Genomic DNA, 21,173 nt, shown 5'->3' with positions numbered 1-21,173 from the left:
TGATAAAAACTAGCCCCCTGATTGGTATAGTACGGTTCTGGGTGTGGGTAATAGGAAGGCCCACCCTGTGTGTTGGTGGAGCCAACAAGAGGCTTAGATTCAAGGGTTTGATAGATGAAATGAGTAAGACAGAAAATATGATACAGGCAGCTGCTGAGGAAGCGAGCAGAGAACAGCGAGTGGTGTTCATACTCTGACTACCATGAGCACCAAGCAGGTCACTTGCATGTACTTCATGCATGGAGTATGCCAAAAGGGCAACCAGTGCCTGTTCTCACATGACCTGGTCAATAGCAAGCTGTCCACCATCTACAAGTACTACCAGAAGGGCTGCTGTACCTACTGGACATGCTGCAGGTATGATCACACAAGGCCCTCAGCTGCAGCTGGGGGTTTGTAGACCTCTCGCCCCAACTTGGCCCTCCATAACCTTTCCAGGTCCTCCCCTGCCTTCTGACTTCACCACAGCTGCTATAAAAACACCATCCAGAGAGCCTGGGTGTGGGGAGAAGAGGACGCTGGTGCTCAGAGACCAGAATCTCTCAGCCTGGCTGAAGAAAGCACAGCCCCAGGCATGGTTCCGAGCCACCTAGTTGGCTACAGTGACCCCCAGTTTGGCCCCGACATGAAGCCCCATTCCCATCTGGACACCATTAGGAGTGGTCTTGACAGTGTGGAGGCTGGCAGTTAATATAGCAATGAACAGCAACTGTGCCCATACTCTGCAGCTGGTGAGGGCTGATTTGGGGCTCTTGTGCCTACCTGCATGGGGATATGTGTGGCATCTGTAGGCTCCAAGTTCTGCACCCTTTTGACTCAGAGCACAGGGGAGTTCATGAGAAGATCTACATGGCAACCTTTGAGTTCAAGATGGAGAAAACCTTTGCCTTCCAGGTGAGCCAGGACAAGATGTGCAGCACCCATGAGGGTAATCCTCATGAAGGGAGGTTTGGGATCCAGTTCAGCTGCAACCACACCTACTGTCTGTCCTGTATCCTCCAGGGGAGCTGTGCCAAGCAGTTCAAAAACCAGATCATTAAATCTTGTCCAGAATGCAGAGTAATATCTGAGTTTGTCATTCTAAGTGTATAACTGGGTAGAAGATCAGAATAAAAAGAATGAGTTGATTGAAGCTTTCAAACAGGGAATGGGAAAAAAGGCCTGAAATACTTTGAGCAAGGCAAAAGGACCTGCCCATTTGGAAGCAAGTGCCTCTACTGCCGTGCTTACCCTGACGGGTGACTGGAAGAGGCTGAGAAGCCTTGGAAACAGCTCAGTTCTGAAGGCATTGGAAGGTTCTTTAATTCAGTGTAGCTCTGGGATTTCACCATGAAACCCATCAGGTCCCCAGCACAGAAGATGTGGATGTGCCTGAGCTTGGGGATGTCATTATGCACTTTTCTGGAGTTGAGTCGCTGGAACCCTGAAGGCAGCAACTGCCCTGCACCTTGGGCACAAGTGGCCCCACCTCTGCCAGGTTGCCACCACGTGTTGGAGTTGAGCAGATGATTCTTGCTCTTGATCTTACTCACTCCAGTGTGACAGTTCATGGACATAAGGAGGATATAAAATAACCTACTAAGCATATACAGTCACTATTTTTATAGTTGATATCTTAGCTGCACCTGCAGCCCCTTGGGCAGTTAACTGTCTGGACTGTTTTGATTGATTTTAGGGCAACCTGGCTTCTATTCTTTTTGACATGTTTTCTCTTTGCAAACAGTAAACTGACAGCTAAAGCAGCAGATTTGCTATTCTTATTTCTTACCAAAGGATTCTGCAGACCTGCTAAAGGATTACTCTCCAGTGAATCACTCTCATGCACTAAATGAATCAGAATGCTGTGTTTAAGAGCACCTGACACAGGCTCCATGCTGGGCTGAGCTCCTCCAGCTCTCCAGGTCCAGGCTGTGGGCATGTTGCTGTGTGTGCAGCAAGAGAGAGAGCTCCATCCTGGGCCTGGGCAATAGGTCCCTGCCCTCCTGGGAGCTCATGTCCACCACAGTCATTCTGAGGGCTCATTGTTCTTACTCAGGCCATCCCATCTTACCTGGAAAGCCTGGTTTAGGTGATGATTCTTAAGACTTTAGTGCACTAAAAGCATTTTCCAAACGTGAGATTTTTCCAATCCTGAGTCTTCTGAGATCAGCTTGATTTTAATTGAAGACTTCATGTGACCATGCAAATCAGACCAATTTTTGCAAACCTGAATTTGTTTTTGTAAAAATCTATAACTTACCAAATGTTTTATAAAGTGCATTACTTGAAGTGTGGGCAGAAGCTCCCTTATCTGACTTTTAGAGTCCTTTGTGTTTTTTATAGTTAGGCTAGATGAAGTCCACTGCTGTGGCCACTGTCTTGAAGTCTGATGCAGAAGAAAGGAAGCAGAACTGCAGTGCGAGGCTGGTCTGCTTCCGAGGGAGCTAGCAGCCATCACACTTAGACTTAATTTGTTTTATACAAATATCATAATTGAAGAACAATCAGATAACTTGTATTCTTGTCAGGTGCAATAAAAATAAAATTAAAACCCAGATCAAGAAAAAAAGAAAACATGATACATTAGAGGAGCTTGTAATAAACAGAATGATGGAGGATAGAACAAGTATAGAAATTTTATCATACAAAATACACTATAAAAATGGAAGAAATTATAAAATTTATAAATAATTATAAATTTCTCTGGGGAATCAGAGAAATTTTCAAAGTGGAAATGTCACTGGTGTGGGGTTTCGAAAGATGAGTAAGATTCCTGTACACCTTGATTCAAGCAGGTCTTTCGGCTTAGACTGACCACTGTATAAATCTGGCCAAAGAAATAATAATTTTGTAAAATCCTGTTTGATAACATACACTGTTATGTAAAAAAAATCCACTCATTCTTTTAAAAATGTTTTGGATTAGTCCATGTTTGATTACGTTCCTCGTGTGGAGTTGTGTGGAATTGTGTATAGCATGTCTTGATTCACACTTTCATCCTCTCTCATTCCCGCTCCTTACCTCTGATCCCCTCTCACTTGAGAAAGTTCTATTTCCCTACTTCCAGTTGTCTATCATTTTATCTTACTCTTTAATTATATTTTCGGCTTCTCTTATAAGAGAAACCATGTGATATTTGAGCTTGTGTGTCTGATTTATTTTATTTTGCACTATAATCTCAAGTTGCATCTATTTTCTTTCAGATAACTCAAGTTTATATTCCAAATGGTGAAGTAGTACCCCACTGCATAAAATGCATTGTCTTTACCTTTTCATTTTTTCCATAATTTTATTGAGAAAACAAATAGCAATTTGAAATCAAATTGGTAGGACTGTTCCAATAATTAACACATTGCATACTGCCTTCCTAGTGGTTATTTGTTGTATGAGATGCAGACATGATATCCTATTTACAAACACTATTAGAACAAATCTCTCTATTCTTTGAATTAAGAGAATGTAACTATATATCTATCCTAACCATTTTGAATACACAGATACGAAATGGATATTCATCTCTATCCCCTAATTTTGTTTAGTTCCATCATTTAAATATTACAGGTGTGTGAACTCAGCAAAATAATCTAAAAGAGTTTGGTAGTCCATAATAGTAATGGGTCTTCCACTTCACTGGAAATGTCAGAAGTTGTTGACCTGAGTCCCCTACAGCTCAACATAACAACATGTCTTTATTTCTTGTACTTCGTTTTTATATTTTCCTGCTGGATGGTTAAGACCAAGACAAAGCAAGACCTATGTAACAAGAATTGTAGCTTTTGGATCTCATAAGGTCAGTCAAATCCCCTCAGGATTTATCCTGAAACCCTCTATACTGCAGTTTGTAGATCCTTTGTCAGTGTCAGCCATGTGGATGAGTCACAGCCATTGCTTAGCCATTTTGCTCTCTGTGAAAGCCTGAGAGAATGTTTTCTTTCCATGTGACTCTTCTTAGGCACACACTACATCATCAACCACTTTCCTCTTTGGCCCCTAATGACCTTGATCAGAATATTTGGGACACAACTGAGTAACATGATGTCACAGTACAAGGTCTCATATGTCCTGAGTCTTAATTGACCTTGGAAGGGTAGGGCCAAAATGTTGGCTTTCCTTACAGCCCTCCTTTTTCTCTAATTTTTGGTCTGCAAACTTAGGTTGTTAACCCTCCAGAAGAGAAGCTTATTGTTATTGCCATATAACCTAGACTGTTGAGTTTAACCTCACTATCTGTTTGAATATCAAACATCTTAGGCATAAAATGGAACAGGTATTTTTCATAAAGTCTTGATACGTTAAACTTTAAGTCCCTAAAGAATATGACAAAAAATTTAAAAATTAAAATACATTTAAAAATGGGAATAAAGATATATATGTTTACACATTAGTCCAGAAAACTAACCATATTACAACATTGTTGCAAGACAGACCTGTAACACTTTTTCCTGTCTCCTGCCTTCATTCACCACCCCCTTCCTTTTTAAACAATCATCTACCTGAGAGACAACATGCCAGCAACTGGCATGTCATGACAAGCAGCACATATTCAGAAGACCAGAATGACAGGCACTCCAAGCATGAACCTACTATTACAAATTGCCATCTTCAGTGCAGTTGCTTAGCTCACACATGTCAGTATTTATAGTTAGTGAGGGTGAGAATCCTTCCAATTAACTGCTAGATTCAAAAATCTTCTGAAGATTCTCAGGATCATTGCCTTACCCATCATGTACATATAACTGTATAGTTTGCCTCTGTCATGTTTCTTAGCTTTTCTCCTTATTCTCTCTTCATTGTCTAATCCTCAAGTTCTTGCTTTCCTTTTAATTGTATTATATGTTTCTATTTGTATTTCTTCTTTTGAGTTCTTATACTAGGGAAACGATATGATATTTTCACATGTGTGTCTGGTTTATTTCACTTATGAGTGTATCTTCAAGTGGCATCCACTTCAATATAAAGACTTTGAGTTTATCAAGCTGTATAGCTGAGTAATACTCCATTGTATAAAAGTACCACATCTTTTTAATTCATTCCTCAGGTGATGGGCATCCTGGTTGTTTCTAAGATTTGGCTATCATATATGCATACATATATCACTATGATATGGTGTTTTCAGATCCTCTGGGAAAATTCCCAGTAGGCGGATAGCTGGTTTGAATGGGATTTCCAGTCCTAGTTTTTTTAAGGAGTCTCTATACTGATTTCCATAATGATTGCATCATTCTAAATTACCTCCAGCAGTGGAGAAGTATTCCTTTTTCCCCACAGCCCCTCCAACAGTTGTTGTTCGGTGACTTATTTATGATAGCCATTCTTTCTGGGGTGAGATAATATCTCAATGTTGTTTTAATTTGCATTTTACAAATGGCTAGTGATGTGGGCATTTTTTCATATATTTCTTCACTTCTTTAATTTCATCCTCTGATAAATGTGTGTTCATCTTGGATGCCCATTTCTGGATTGAGTCTATAAATTTTGGGACCATAGTGTTTTTAGTTCTTTATAAATTCTAGAGAGAATACCTTTGTCTGAGTACTTATTTGTCAAGATTTTTTCCAAATTTGTGGGTTGTCTTTTCACTTTGTTGGTAATTTCTTTTGACGTGCAAAAACATCTCAGTAAGAGCAGGTCCCAGTTTTTAATTCTTTCAAGTGTTTCCTGTGCGATTTGATTTTTGTTCATGAACTCCATGCCTACCCCTATATCTTCAAGAGTTCCTCCTCCTTTCTCTTCCAGGACATTTTGTGTTTCTGTTTTAATGTTTAGATCTTTAATCCATTTTGACTTTAGTGTAGAGCATGGTGATAGACCTGGGTTAAATTTTAGTTTTCGGCATGTAGAGAGCCAGTTTTTTTAGCACCATTTGTCAAAGAGGCTATCTTTCTTCCATTAAGAATGTTTGGCCCCTTTGTCAAAGATAAGGTGGCTGAGTGTGTTCGTAGAGGCTTCAGCATCTTCTAATCTATTCCATTGATCCTCAGGTCTATTTTGTTGTCAGTACCATGCTGATTTTATCACAGTAGACTAGTAGTGTAATTTCAAGTCAGGAATTGTAATGCCTCCTGCCTTGTGTTTGTTGCCCAGGATTGCCTTTGCTATTCTAGGTCTTTTCTTTACAAATAAATTTAATGAACAATTTTTCTAGGTCTGTGAGCTAAGTTGGTGGTAGTTTGATAGGGATTGCATTAAATCTGTACAGCAATTTTGGGAGTATGGCCATCTTCACAATGTTGGTTCTTCCTATCCAGGAACATGGAATATCTTTCCATTTTTTGATGTCCTCAACAATCTCCTTTTTTCAGAGTACTGTAATTTTCCCTAAAAATATATTTGACTTCTTTAGTTAGATTAATTTCAAGGTATTTTATTTTCCTCAGTGCTATTGTAAAAGGTATTGTTTCTATAATTTCCCTCACAGTGTCTTTTTTATCTGTGTAGAGGAATGCTACTGACTTTTGGGTATTGACTTTGTATTGTGCTATGCTACTGAATTTCTGTATTAGTTCTAGTAGCTTCTTGGTGGAGTTTTTGGTTTTCCAAGTAAAGTATCATTTCATCTTCAAATAATGATATTTTAATTTCTTAATTACCTATTCTTATTCCTTTTATTTCTTTCTCTTGTTTAATGGCTGTAGCTAATGATTCCAGAACTATATTGAATAGGAGTGTTGGTAGAGGACATCTTTGTCTTGTACCAGATCTAAGAGTAAAAGATTTCAGTTTTTTCCACTTTTAGAATAATGTTAGCCATTGAGTTATCATAAATGGTTCTTACCAGATTGAAGTAGAAGCAATCTATTTCAATTTTCTGTAGGATTTTGAACATGAATAAGTGTTGGACTTTGTCAAAAGCCTTTTCTGCATCAATGGAGATGATCATGTGGTTTTTAGTTTTCGCTCTATTGATGTAGTGTATTACATTGATAGATTTTCGAATATTGAACCATCCTTGCATCCCTGGGATGAATCATACCTGGTCATGATGTATGATCTTCTTGATCATTTACTGTATTCTATTTGCTAGGATTTTTGCATCTATGTTCATGAGGGAGATCAGCCTGTAGTTCTCTTTCTTAGTTGTGTCTTTCCTTGGTTTTCTTATCAGTGTAATACTTGCCTCCAGGAATGATTTTGGGAGAATTGCTTCCTTTTCAATTTCATGGAAGAGTTTGAGGAGTATAGGGACTATATCTTCTATAAATGTCTTGTAGAATTCAGCTGTGAATCCATCCGGACCTGGACTTTTCTCTGTTGATAGGGTTTTTATTACATCTCTTATTTCATTGGCTGTTATTGGGCTATTGAGAGTGCTTATATTTGTCGATTCAGTTTGTAATTTGTAACTTTTTTGGAATCTCTCCATTTTGTCTGTGTCTTCTATTCTGTGAGAGTAAAGATTCTCAAAGTAGCTATTGATATTCTTCTGAATATCCACTGGGTCTGTGTTAATTACACCCTTTTCATTCCTTATTGCTTGTATTTGAACTTTTTGTTTCCTCTTTTTAATGAAGTTAGCTAGGGGCTTACCGATTTTATTTAATCTTTCAAAGAATCAGCTTTTTGTTTCGTTAATTATTTGAACTGTTTTTTTCATCTCAATTGAATTAATTTCTGCACTAATCTTTATGATTTCTTCCCATCTTTTGGGCTCTGGGTTTGGTTTGCTCTTCCTTTTCTAGTTGTTGGAGGTGCAGCATTCGGGTTTTTATTTGTTCCTGTTCTATTTTCCTAATGTGTGAGTTCACAGCCATGAATTTCACCCTGAGAACTGCTTTCATCATAACCCACAAATTCTGTTACATTTTGGATCAATTTTCATTGGATTGTAGATATTGTTGAATTTCTTGTCTAATTTCACCTGTAACTGATTGGTTGCTGAGTAGGGTGTTATTTAATTTCCATTGTTTAGGGTTTTTTGTGGTTTCTTTTGTCATTTGTTTCCAGTTTCATTGCACTGTGGTCAGATAACATGCATGGAATAATTTCTGTTTTCTTACATATACTTAAGCATGACCTATGGAGCAGTGTGTGGTCTATTTTAGAAAATGACCCATGTGCAGTTGAGAAAAAGTTGTCTTCAGCTGTGTTTCAGTGGAACACTCTGTATATGTCCACCAAGTCCATTTGTTTCAAGTTCTGATTCAGTTCTGTTATTTCGTTCCTAAGTTTTTGTCTGGTTGACATATCTTTTTGGGATAAAGGGATGTTAAGGTCTCCTGTTAAGATTGTGGCATTGGATATTAGATTTTTCATGTCCATTAAGATTTGCTTTGTATAGTTGGGTGCTCCTGTGTTTGGTGCATACATATTTATAAGTGTTACCTCTTCTTCTTTTATTTTTCCCCTATCCAGTATAGAGTGGCCTTTATTTTGCTTGATTATTCTTGGTGTGAAGTTGACACCGTCTGAGAATAGGATTGCTACCCCTGTTTTTTCTGAGGTGCTGGGGTATGTAGTATTGTTTTCCATCCTTTTACTTTCAGCCTATGAATGTCTTTATGAGTTAAATGTGTTTCTTGTATACAGCATATTGTTGGATTTTGTTTCCTAATCCACTGCAATAGTCTATTTCTCTTAATTGGTGAATTGAGTCCATTTACATTGATGGTTATAATTGAGATGTGTTAACTTATGATTTACATGTTATTTGCCTGCTGTTGTTTACTTCTTTTTCTCTTGTGTTTAATTGTTTGCCCTATTTAGTTGGTTGCTTCTTATCTCATTCGTGGAGTTGTGGTCATTTTAGTCACTCTCTAGAACATCTTTGAGGAGCCTGTGTAGGGTTTACTTTGTCATCATGAATTTCTTTAGTTGTTCTTTTTCATGGAAGTATTGCCCTTCTCCATCAAACTTGAAAGAGAGTTTTGTGTGGTATAGTAGTTTGGGCTGGAATTTGTTTTCATAAAGGACTTGAAGTACTCTGTTCCATGGTCTTCTTACATTCATGGTTTATGAAGAGAAGTTGGCCATAATCTGATGGGTTTTCCTTTGAATATGATCTGCTTCTTTTCTCTAGTGGCTTTCAGTATTTTATTCTTGTGCTGGGTTTCTGGGATCTTGAGTATTTTATGTCTTGGTGTGTTTTTAATTGGGTTGAGGTTACTTGGCATTCTGTATGCTTCAGTTTTCTGAATGTCAGATTGTTTCCTCATATTTGGGAAGTTTTCTGCTATTACTTTTGCCCATATTTTTTTAATGTCATTTATATTGGCTCCCTCTTTCTCATTGATACCTATTAGTCTCACATTGTTCCTCTTTGCATCATCTTCAAGGGATTAATTATTTTTCCCACATCATAGTTCTTGTTAAGAGATCTTTTCTTACCTTTTCACAGCTGCACCAGCATCTTCAAGACCTGAAACTCTGTCTTCACTTTCTCTCAATCAGTTTTGCATGCTTGTGATTGAGATTTTTAATTCCTCTATATCTCTTTGACTCTTCTTCATGCAATCTATTTCTTTCCTGTATTGTTTATTCAAGGTATCCATCATTTTTCTAATCTCTATTTTTTTATGGGTGTCTCCTTTAGAAGCAGGTATTAATTCTTTTACTGTAGAGTTTTTTTCAGATTGTGTTTCCTTCCTATATTTCTGTATTTGATTCTTTACTTCAGTTGCTGAGTTCAGTCAGTTCTTTTTTTATTTCAGAAAATAATTCCACTCTGAGTTCCTCTATAACTTTCTGCTGTTGCTTATTTACTATCAACGTTATTAATTCATACATTTGAGCTGAGCTAGTGTTTCTCTGCACTTGTTCTGGGTGGTCTTTGGGTTTCCTCCATATATTTCTGCATTTGATTCATTATTGTAGATGCTATTGATTCAGGGATTTCTTTTTTCATTTCCAATCTGAGTGCCTCTATACCTTTCTGCAGTTGTTTCTTTATTTCAGAAGCTGTTAATTCATTGATTTTAGCTGTGTGATTCCCAATTTGTTCTGTGTTCGTGTCCTCTGCACTTGTTATGGGTGAGCTTGGGGTCTGATATTGCGTTTTGCTCCTTCTCATTGTCATTTTGTATAGCACTGTCTTCTGACCTTTTTTGTTGAGCTTTGGTGCAATTATAACCTTAACACCTACTGAAGTTCTGGTGCACTTCTACAAAGTTTGGATTTATCCAGCTATGCCTGACTTGGGTCTGGCTGTTGTGCTCAGCTCCTTCCTGTTGCCGCCCTTGGGAGCGAACCTATTTTGCCCCTCTGGCGAGATGTTCTGCTCCTGGACTAGCTGGGTGGTTCTGTCTACTCCTCTCTCTGCAGGGATTGTAGCTGCAGAGTTTTACCCCAGACATGTATGCCAGGCCTGAGCTGAGTCTGAAGGTGACTAGGTGGTGTAGGGGGGAGAGAAAGCTCTTCCATGCACTCACAGGGCCTGGTCTAGGGTTGGATCTGGGAGTCCTGAGAATACAGCAGAAGTTCTTACTTGGCAGGCATCGGGGGTGACTGTAGAGTGGTGGGTGGGTCCCAAAGGGGTGGAAGAGGGTCTCACCCACTCTGTGCCTGGGCTTGGACCATAGCAGTCCCACTGGCGCAGGGTAGCTCTAAGCTCTCCCACACATTCACCAGGCCTGGGCTAGGGCTGGAACTCTGTCCTTTCATTTGTTATTGGAATATAGGTTGCTGCCAAGCATCAACTATTATGAATTGTGCTCCTGCAAACATTTGCACGCGTGTATCACCATTATGTGATGTCTTTAACTTTTTGAGAAGATATCTGAGGGCAATACTGAGTCCAATAGACTCTGTTCATTGTTTACATGTCAATGTATGATAGCATTTTATCTAAAATTTTTTCCAACAGCTCCACAGATTCTCTCCTTGGCTTTGTTTCCATGTATTTAACATGTGCAAATATTTTGCATAAACTACAGAAAAGCTGTATATATTACAAACTTGATGAAGATAGGCACATTTTTGCATGCTTTTTAAGTTCTTTCTAGCACTAAAGAATTTACCATTTAAATGGGGTAGATAATAGTTAAATCTTCACTTTTAATATGTAGAGATATTTTATGTCAATCATTTTGTGTGTGGGAATAAACTAGCCACTTTGTTAATGAAGGTAGACATCAAATAATTGTATGATTCTATAATATTTTGAATTATATTTATATAATTATATAAATTGTATTTATATAAAGTAATACATAAATTTATATTTATATATTATATTTATATAAAGTAATCCAAATTAACAGCGATATATTTGAAAAGTTCTGTACTTTTGCTCCTTTTACATAGACTAGCTATGTAGTTTATTAAGCAGACCAGAAAGCATTTTAGATAGGTATGATTGCTGGTCTCTTTATAATTATTTTGAATGACTAATTTTGAATGCTCTTGGAATACCAAAAGGAAAAATTAGTAGTAGTATCAGTACATTCCTTTGCTTGCCATTTGTGAATTTGTTATACATTTTATTTCTGGTGCTTGATTTTATTTACTTCCCAGCTATAACCTAAAGCTAAAAAAAATGTATTCAGTTCAACAGCTTGAAATTAACTGTTAGTGATTCATATCTTCAGGATGGAGCCTGGAGATTTATGCGCAGTGACAGAACACTTACCTAGCAAGCCAAGAGCCCTGGCTTCAGTCCTCAGCACCAAAGACATATCTTTATGATTAACACCACCATGAGAAACCTATCACATGCCCTGCTTCAGATGGCTGACAATCAGATCACCACATGGTTATGTCTTGAATTAACACATTTTATGTCATTTTCCTGAGTACAAGTAGTCTGTGCTAATATTTAGAGTTTATGGTAATCACTTTTAACATTTTATGTGAAACAATTTTTTAAAGACAGTGAAATTTACCCTTTGTGGATAATTATAGAAGATATAACTGAACTCACGGGACTCCAAAATTTTTATAGTATATATATGGTTTGTCCTTAGATATCTTTTAAAAGCAGAAAGGTTGAGAGATCAAAAACTGAAAGAGTCTGTGCAGAAGATTGCTCAGGGGCTAACATAATAGAGTATCTCATCATTTTGCACATTCACATATCAGTTCAGGCCTTTCCTGTGGCCAGATAGAAACTACTGAGGTGAAGAGGCTGCTGACTTCAGTCTCGCACTCCAGTTGGCCAGGGGGAGTTGATGTCAGAATGTGAAGGATACATAGGACATATGTCCTTGAGTTTATCTGAATTATCTCTACACATGTATACACCATGAAAATAAGACAGCTACAGACCTATCAGCTTTCTATTGTTGGAGACCAATCAGATACTTTTAAGTATTCTAATATCAAAGCTAATAAAAATTAGAGTATGGGCTTTCATTTTTCTGCTGAAGAACCTTAAGCTGTGGATACTTTGTCATACAAATGAGAAAGTGTAAGTTGTCTGAGGTCACTCAGTTGATGAGAGATAGAGCACTGATGTGAAGCTACATGATCTCACACTATGTTCACATTAGTAATCTTTTAAGTTATTTTGATTCTGTTGGAATTCCACCTCCCGGTTTTACATGACAATTTAAGATTTGTGCCAGTCTTCTCAGGTAAGATAGCTACCACAGAAATAGATTCCATTTTAGCCTCTAGAGTTCACTACAAGCTTGTGCTTGAATCTTGGTATAATTAAATACAATATACATGTCTTAAAAGGATTGAATAGCATGCTTCAGTGTAGCTCTCTTCTTTATTTCATTGTAATATGTATGCTGCTGAAGTGAGTACATCTACCTTCACTTTTCAATTCTTCCATGAAATTTTAATTAAGTTATCAGATAGGGTCAGAGCTATACTCATTCATTGGAGTCTAAGAGAATATTGGCCTGTTATGGTTTTTGCATATCTAGATGCCCCCTCAAAGCCTTGAGCACTCATAGATGGGTTTTTTGGGACATGATTAGATCAAGTGGGTAATTGGATCATGGATTAGTCCACTGATGAGAGTATGGCTAGGTGGGATAGTGGGAGGTGAATCCTAGATGAAGGATTGAATCACTGGGCCATGGTCAGAGCTGTTTCTCTTCTTCCATGCATCTTTGCTTTGAGTCAGTCCAACTATGGACTGAAAACTCTACAAATTATGAGCTGGAATAAATTTTTTCTCTTTTAACTTCTGGGTGTTGAGTATTTTATCTGAGCAAAGACATAGCCTCTGCCTAGAAAAAAAAATGGATATGAGTATTATTGGGGAATTTCTACACATTCTATTGCATTCATGAAATTGCTACTAATTTTTCCCAATGCATTACAATTTTAAGAGTTACTAGGCTGTGATTATAAAGCAATTTACTTTCTATCTTTGTCTTCTCAATGAAAAATGTTGATGCTTAATTAAATGATGTACTCTCGGGAAAAGACACTTTCAAGTGTAGTGGTAAAAGCGAGACATTTTCTTAACAAAAGAGCAGAGAAACCAATTTAAAAATCAAGTTAATGCTGATATATTAATGTCAATATTTACTTTGGCAAGAGAAGTTAACTGGAATAATTTGTATATATAGTACACTTTAATTTAGTGAGAATGTGTTGATGTAATCTGTTAACATGTTACATAAGATAATTTAAAGAAATTAATAGATGTTTAGATGTTAGTTGTTTAAAAGTGATAGAAATATCTCATAAGGATTTCAAAAGGCAATATACCAAACTGTGAGATAATTTTTAGCATTAGGTAAGACACAAACATTCTTGATGTGTGGCAAACACAGAAAATAAGATGCAAATTAATCCAATTTCCCTGGAAGTCATTTTGGCATTAGTTTCTTTGGCATTCTTTCATATCATAAATAAATTCATCCTATTACATTTATTTACATTTAGCTGCAGGCTAGTAGAGAAAACCTACTTAACAATATCAGGCTAAACTCTGCCTAATAGTTTGACAGGATACATCTCACGAGGCATGGAAGCTATGAACTCAGAGAACACAAACACATCCAAAATGCCATTTCTGACTCTGATTTTCATGGATATAAGGTAAGATTTCATGACTCTTCCTATTTTCCTTTCTCAAACTTTTCACTGGGAACTTGAATCAGTACTGGTTTTATTTGTAAACCAAATTGCTCTTAGAAATTCAGGGACTCTTTACCAGGAAAAGAGAGTTAAAATATTCTGGTGTGGTTAGCTGAGTCTAATTCCTCAATCTGTCTGGGCTACTGTAACAAAGGTCTTATAATGGGGAAAATGCAAATGTATTTCTCATAGTCCCAGAGGCTATGATGTCCAAGATCAAGGTGCTGGCAGATTTGGTATCTGACGTAACTCTCTTCCTGGTTCATAGGTGGTAGCTTCTCACTAGATCTACACATAGTGAAAATAAATTAACTGTCTTGTGAGCCAGCCAAATAGCTCAGTGGATTGAAGTGTCTGCAAGCAGGGGCTGGAGGTTCAATGCCTGGGCCTGCTGTGATCGGCCCTGCCCTGGGGAGGGCTGAGGCAGCAATTGAGACTGGGTGTGGTGGCACGTGCCTGTAATCCCAGCACTTGGGAGGCTGTAAACAGGAGAATCATTATAAGTCTGATCTAGTAATGAGACCCTGAACACCCTATAGACCCTTCCCTAAAAAAAGGAAAAAAGAAAAATCCAGATATTAACTCTCCATGGACTCTCATAAAGACACTAATCTCATTCTTGAAGGCTCTTCCCTTCTGACCTAATCACCTAAAGCCCCACCCAACCCCTTTAAATACTATTACATTGAAGATCAGGTTTCAATGTATGCATGGGCTGAGCAGTCTGTAAAGTCTTTTTAAGTTTATGAACCCATTAAGTTCCTCTTAATCTAATGTGATCCCAAAGAAGATGGAAATGCCAGATCTCTGGGGAGCCCTATTATATTTCTTTTTCATCAAATCCAAAGAATAAAAACATGATAACAGCAAATGAATCTAAAACAGGAAAATCCCTTTAAAGAGACCTGTCACAGTCCAGGGCTACCCATAGGTTTCAAAGGTTCAGTTTCTCTTTAGAGAAAATTGTGGCAGAAATAATCGCCACCTCTTAGGCAGTGATTCTGCTAGTTCCTGAAAGGGTAGAGACAAGGAAAAAGTGGAACCTATTGCTCTATTTGCATTGCATGCATGCTAAATTTCAAACCCTTAGAGTCTATCCTGTGTCATTTATTTAATTTTTTTTTTAAATTAGGAAGAAGTCACTGATAGAAAGAAAGCTGCTTGAGAGGGACAGAAGGGGCCCCAGAAAATAGGTTGCCCAGTAAATCCACTTTACAAGAGTTATTTTATTGAACACAATCATGAGGTAAGTTGGGCTATAGGTAGGACAGAGCTTTAATCAATCAATAAGAGTATAAGTGTAGTTGCCTAGGTAACTTGATCCAATGGCAAATCATAGGATGGGTCTGAGGTGTGACAAAACTATGGTAGACCAGTAAGTATACAAGTATAGTCACTTGGGTAATATTGATTAAATGGGGATCAAAGGAGGAAATAAGTCCTGTAGCAAGCACACATAGAATGGAAAAGCACTTTCCTGGAATGGGTCAGTCAAGGAGGTTTGGTCTTCCACCTCAAAGTGGTTGATGCCTACATAGAAAACCAATCTTTGCTATCCATTTCTTGGGGAAGTTTGTGGGTGAGTAGTTCCTTTCACTTGAAACCTGGCCTTCAGTGAATATATCTCAATCCATAGTTGTCTTCTGCATTGACCTCTTGAGAGCCCAGTCTTATGTGATTGTCCACAATATTTCTGCCTAACTTAGCTCTCTATAATAGTCCCTGCTCTGAACAAGTGCCTCTAACTGGCATGTGAGGGTCAAGGATCAATGACTGATCTGGCTACTTCCAGATGAAAAGGGTCATAGTTGTGGTCAACAGGCAGAGATACTCCCCAGAAGCCCAGAAGGCTTCAATAGATTCCAAGCGTTCTTGTCTTGGGTAGATGTACAACTTTAAGACTGGAGGAGATAAGGCCACAGAAACTGTTGAGCATGCCTAGGTCAAATAATAAAATCAACAGGATAATTATGACAATAGTCAACATGGTTTTCCACCAAGAAGAGTCAGTAATAGTCTTCCATAAAGAGGATAAGGAGACATCCAGGGAAATTCAGAATGTGACATGTCATTAACCTGTCATCTACTATTTTGAACACCTATTGAGACATTAGCAGAAAGATCAGGAATGGGCACACAACATTCAGCTTTTATAATTACACAAGTACCCCTTTGTGCTGCTGTTAAGATGTCTAATACTATCTGAGTTTGGAGGATAACTTGCCTCATTAGTTTTACTTCTTCATTTTGGAAGAGAGAGATCAGCCAAGGTGTCATTTAAGTCCACTGAGTAGTTAGTTAAGGTCTCAGTGTGTTGCATGATATCCTCTAATGCTAGGAAAGAGATAAAGATAGAAACCAAATGATCATACCAGTGAAACATGCTTCTAAACTAACGATGCCACAGGCAGGGCAAGTTTGCAGGTGTGTCAGTATTTTTGACCTTTATGCCTTGTAGGCATGCAAATCCCATTGTGCATACTCCAATCCATCCAAGAGGTAGCCAGGGCCACAAATTGATTCCACAGGACCAATGAGTATGATTGAGGGCTTCCCATTTAATTCCAGGGCTATTAAATGAGTTTATTGCAAACCAATCTTCAACCTGTAAAGATGTATGTATACATTGTTCGGAGTGTCCATCCCAAGTCTTTAGTAGAGTTAAGCCAATGAGAATAGTAGTGATTCTTCTGTTTCCAACATAAGGGGATCTTCCTACTAAGATGTCTTATGGGGGGGGGGTTAACCTTAGATAATCATTCCATACCTGAAAAGACCTTCTTGATAGCTATGGTTGCTGTCCCTCAGGAGAGGAACTTTATTTTTATTTAATAATGGTCATACTAGAGCTTTTAGAGAGGCTCCAGTAGCACCAGTAGAAAAGAATTTGATTATGTCCAAGGCCATTAAGAACATAGATTATAGGCCACTCAGCTATCTTGAAAGGATAGGCTAACCTATGAACCACTGAACTCTTTTGTAACTCATCAATATCGTCTCATAGTTTATTCCAGTCATCTCCTTGGAGTGGAGATACAAACTAAGGAAGTCTAGATGTGCAGAACACGCAGAGAAAGCCACATATCCCGTGACACACTTGGTGTACTGACTGCATATTCTTGTACCCACCTTAGAAAGAAATTATATTCTCCCTTAAGTGGGGAGTAAATAGATTGGTAAAAAGGCTAAGAGTAGCATCTTAGATTACTTATCTGAAGACTTTGTTTTTAACTCTAACAAGAAACTTTAGTCTGCTACGGGTTCACAGGAGTATGCTGATGACGGTTTCTCACACTCAGCAATAGTCTCTAGTTTCCAGGACTTCGGTTGGGTGTGTTGTATCCTGGGGCCCAGGCCTGCTACCTTGACAGCTCTTGGAGTGGACAGGATTATAGTGTACGCTCCTTCACAAGTTGCTCCCAGAGAAGTAGATGATTAGAGAAGAGACTTTACCAGTATTAAGTCTCTGAGGTGGAATATGGGATTCACTTTTCTTTAGGCTGAGCTTCTGCTAGCTGTGGAAGAGTCTGTTGGAATTCAGCCAGTGAAGTTACAACTTTCAGTGAGTGATCTGTCTCTATTGAAGAGAAAATCATTAGTGAGAAGAGGACATCTGTAAAGCGTTTCAAATGGACTGAGGCCTAGAATTTGAGGTGCATTTCTTATCTTAATGAGAGATGAAACGAGTATGTAAGGCCACCATGGGGGTCTCTGGAGCCCTTTTGTAAAATGTCTCTTCAGGGTCTCATTCATTTTTTTCTGTCTCTCCCAATGATTGTGGCTGCCATGCACAGTGGAGGTGATGGATAATGCCCAGTGCCTGGAGACACCCTGTGTGACTGCTGCTTTAAAGGAAGCCTCCAAAATAAAATAGAATAAAATAAAATAAAATAAAATAAAATAAAATAAAATAAAATAATAAAGGAAGCCTCATTATTGCATAAACTCTTGGGAAGGCCAAATCTGTGGATGATTTCTGAGATTAAAATTTTAACACCTCTTTCACCTTTTCTCTTATACAACAAAAGTCTTTAACCCAGTTTGTGAAGGTATCTACCAAGGCTAAACTTAATTATTCTTTATTTTTTAATATATGAGTGACATCAAGTGGTCAGTAAGTCTAAAAACCATTCTTAATGGACTGGAATAGCAATTGTAACACATTGGCTCTTAGAACCCTCTATTGATGGAGTCTAATATCTTGTTTCAAGTCACTCCAGTTTTAAGCTACAATTACTTCCAAAATGTTGATGTCTTATGAGAAAGAAATAACAGTTAACACATTATTTATAATATATGAAAAACTCTTAACTTATTAACTTATACATAAAATAATTTATATTATATTTGTAAAACCAGTGTAAGCATATAATATATATATATATATATATATATTCTGGCTTTATACTGTCCCATTAAAGAAGGATTACAACTTTATAACCTTCCTATATTTTCAACTTGAACTTATCATCATTTTAATAAAATTATATGAGACAAAGCATGACCCATTATGAGCAATGAGCAAAGATATAACATAAAAAGTTTGATTTCCTAAGTGTGTTACAACTGAGGATCTATGAAACAAAAGCAAACTCTTACTTCCACTCAATGATCTCAATGGAAGACCTCCAAATGATATAAAAGGATAAAATTCCCAACCTGTTAGATGTCCAAAATGCTGAGTTCATGTTCTCTAAAATTGAACGAGAATTTTAGGAACAATGGAGGTTAAAAGGAAGAATCTGTTAAGAGAAAGAAAGCTTCTGTCTGAGTGGGACAGAAAGGGGTCAGAAGATGGGTTGTCCTCTGTGTTCTTTCTACTGAGAGAGGTCTCTGCCCACAGTGGAGTTGTTTGAGACCCACTTTTTGGCTTCACGTAATCATTTTGAGGAATTTTGCATTTTGATGTACAATGGAGGTATTATTTAAAGTTTATTGGTACAAGTTAGACAGACATAGCGATTTCACTCACTATAGGGAACTTGTACTGTCCGTGGTATATCTTAGCTCCTCTTCCCACCATTTTGTTCTGCATCTTTCAACTCCTCTGCCTCTTCATTATTTATAAAACTTTGCTTTATTGTATCATTTTGATCTTTTCCATTCTCCTCTCCCTTGTACCTCTTCTCTTTTGCACATTTTTCCTATTTCACAATATTTATTATAAATTTTGATTCTTACTCACACTGTCAGTTTCTCACAGTGCAATATTTACACCTGTGTCTGACTCACTTTAAGTAAGAGAATAGTCTCAAGGTACAATCATTTATCTAGAGATGTCTCAAGATTATCCTTTGTGGCAGAGAAGTACTCCATTGTTTATTTAAAAATCCCCATGTTTTTTATCCATTTATTTTTATTTTTTTATGAGCAGAAAATATTTATTGAGAGAAAAAAAGCTCCTGTCCAAGAGCGGGACAGGAGCGGGTAGTTCCCCCTTTTTATCCATTTATTGATGGGCATTTGGGTTGTTTCCAAATTTTAGCTATTGCACACTGTGCTGCTATAAACACGAGTGCATATATCATTGTGGAATGATGTTTTGGGGAAGATACTAGGAAAGGGAAGAGCCAGGTCAAATGGGACTTCTAGTCCTAAGTTTTTGAGGAATCTCCACATTGATTTTGATGGTGGTTGTACCAGTCGACACCCCCACCAGCAGGGGGAGGGCTCCTTTTGCTCCGCAGCCTCACCAGCATTTGCTATTGTTTGATATCTTGATAACATCCACTGTTTCTAGAATAAGATGGAGTCTCAGTGCTGTTTTAATTCATATCACTTGATTGATCAGTGATGCTGAGCACCAGTGAAAGAATTTTTAAAGCAATCTAAACAAACATGCCCTTTGATCCTCATATAAATGAGTGTATTTAAGAATAAAATAAATCCTTCAAAGGCCTGATAGAGATCAAAGTTATGTGGCTTTAGATGTCGTGCTGTGAACATGGCACCTTCGGGGGCTCCAACACTCAGGTAAATGCACTGGTGCGCAGTTCTGTTTAGCTTCATGATGTTTTCCTTTAGCTATGCTTTTTTGTTTTTGAGACATAGTTTCACTACGCAGCCTATGCTGACCTTGAGATTCTGCTTCATCAGGTCTGAGTGCTGAGATTACAGATGCTTACCATTCTACCTGGGGATTTTACTTATACTTTGTTGGTGGTGGTGATGGTGGTGGTGGGGGCAGTGGTGGTAGTAGTAGTAGTAGTAGTAGAAGAAGAAGAAGAAGAAGAAGAAGAAGAAGAAGAAGAAGAAGAAGAAGAAGAAGAAGCAGCTACTAGGTTTCATTTTCTTATATTTGTACTTGCATACAACATTCTTTGAGCATTCCCCTTCACTATTATCCTCCTTCTTATGTCTCCTATCTTTTTGCCCTGCTCTAATAATCTTACTTTCTCTCTCTCTCTCTCTCTCTCTCTCTCTCTCTCTCTCTCTCTCTCTGATTCTTTATATGGCAGAAATTATACAGTATTTGACCTTCTGAGTCTGGCTTATTTCATTTAGTATGATGGCCCCCAATTTCACCCATTTGCTTCCAAATGAAATAATTATATTCTTTATGGTTAAATAATATTCCTTTGTTTCTGTACTCTTTATTCATCTATCTGCTGATAAGCACCTAGACTTTTGCCATAGTTTAGTTATTAAGAACTGTGCTGTAATATGCATATGCAAATATATCTGTCTTATGCTGACTTTAATTCTTTTGGGAATGTACTAAGAGTGGTATAGCTAGATCATAGAGTAGGTCTATTTTTCATCTTTTGAGGAATCTTCATAATGATATCTGTATTAGCTATACTAATTTCTATTCCCACCAGCAGTGTAGAAGGATTTCTCTTTCCCCTTTACCTTTAGCATCACTCATTGTTTTACTTATTCTTGACATATTTTTTCTGGGGTAAGGTGAAATCTCGATTTTATTTATTTACTTATTTTTTTGTACTGGGGCTATAACGCATGACCAGGCATTTATGCCACTGAACTATCTCCCTGGCCCTCAATGCAATTTTATTTTCACTTACCTGATGGCTAAGATTACTGAATATTTTATTTTCATATAGTTGGCCATTTGTACTTTTTTTTTCTTTTTGGTGGTACTAGGGATTGAAATCAGGACCTTACATTTGCCAGACAATCATTTATTCCACTAAGCTATCTCCCCAGGCTTGTTTGTACTTCATCTGAAGTAGGTGTTCAACTATTTTGCCCACTTATAG

The 21,173-nt window shown here is 37.7% G+C and overlaps 1 pseudogene; it reads left to right on the top strand.

The window, feature by feature from the left end:
* The first annotated feature begins 202 nt into the window (after positions 1 to 202).
* LOC101567612 lies at positions 203 to 1,427 on the top strand (annotated as a pseudogene).
* Positions 1,428 to 21,173: the final 19,746 nt, after the last annotated feature.

The sequence above is a fragment of the Octodon degus genome, unplaced genomic scaffold (assembly GCF_000260255.1).
Source record: "Octodon degus isolate 3935 unplaced genomic scaffold, OctDeg1.0 scaffold00046, whole genome shotgun sequence".
NCBI lineage: Eukaryota > Metazoa > Chordata > Mammalia > Rodentia > Octodontidae > Octodon > Octodon degus.
This window is presented reverse-complemented; position numbering and strand designations above follow the sequence as displayed.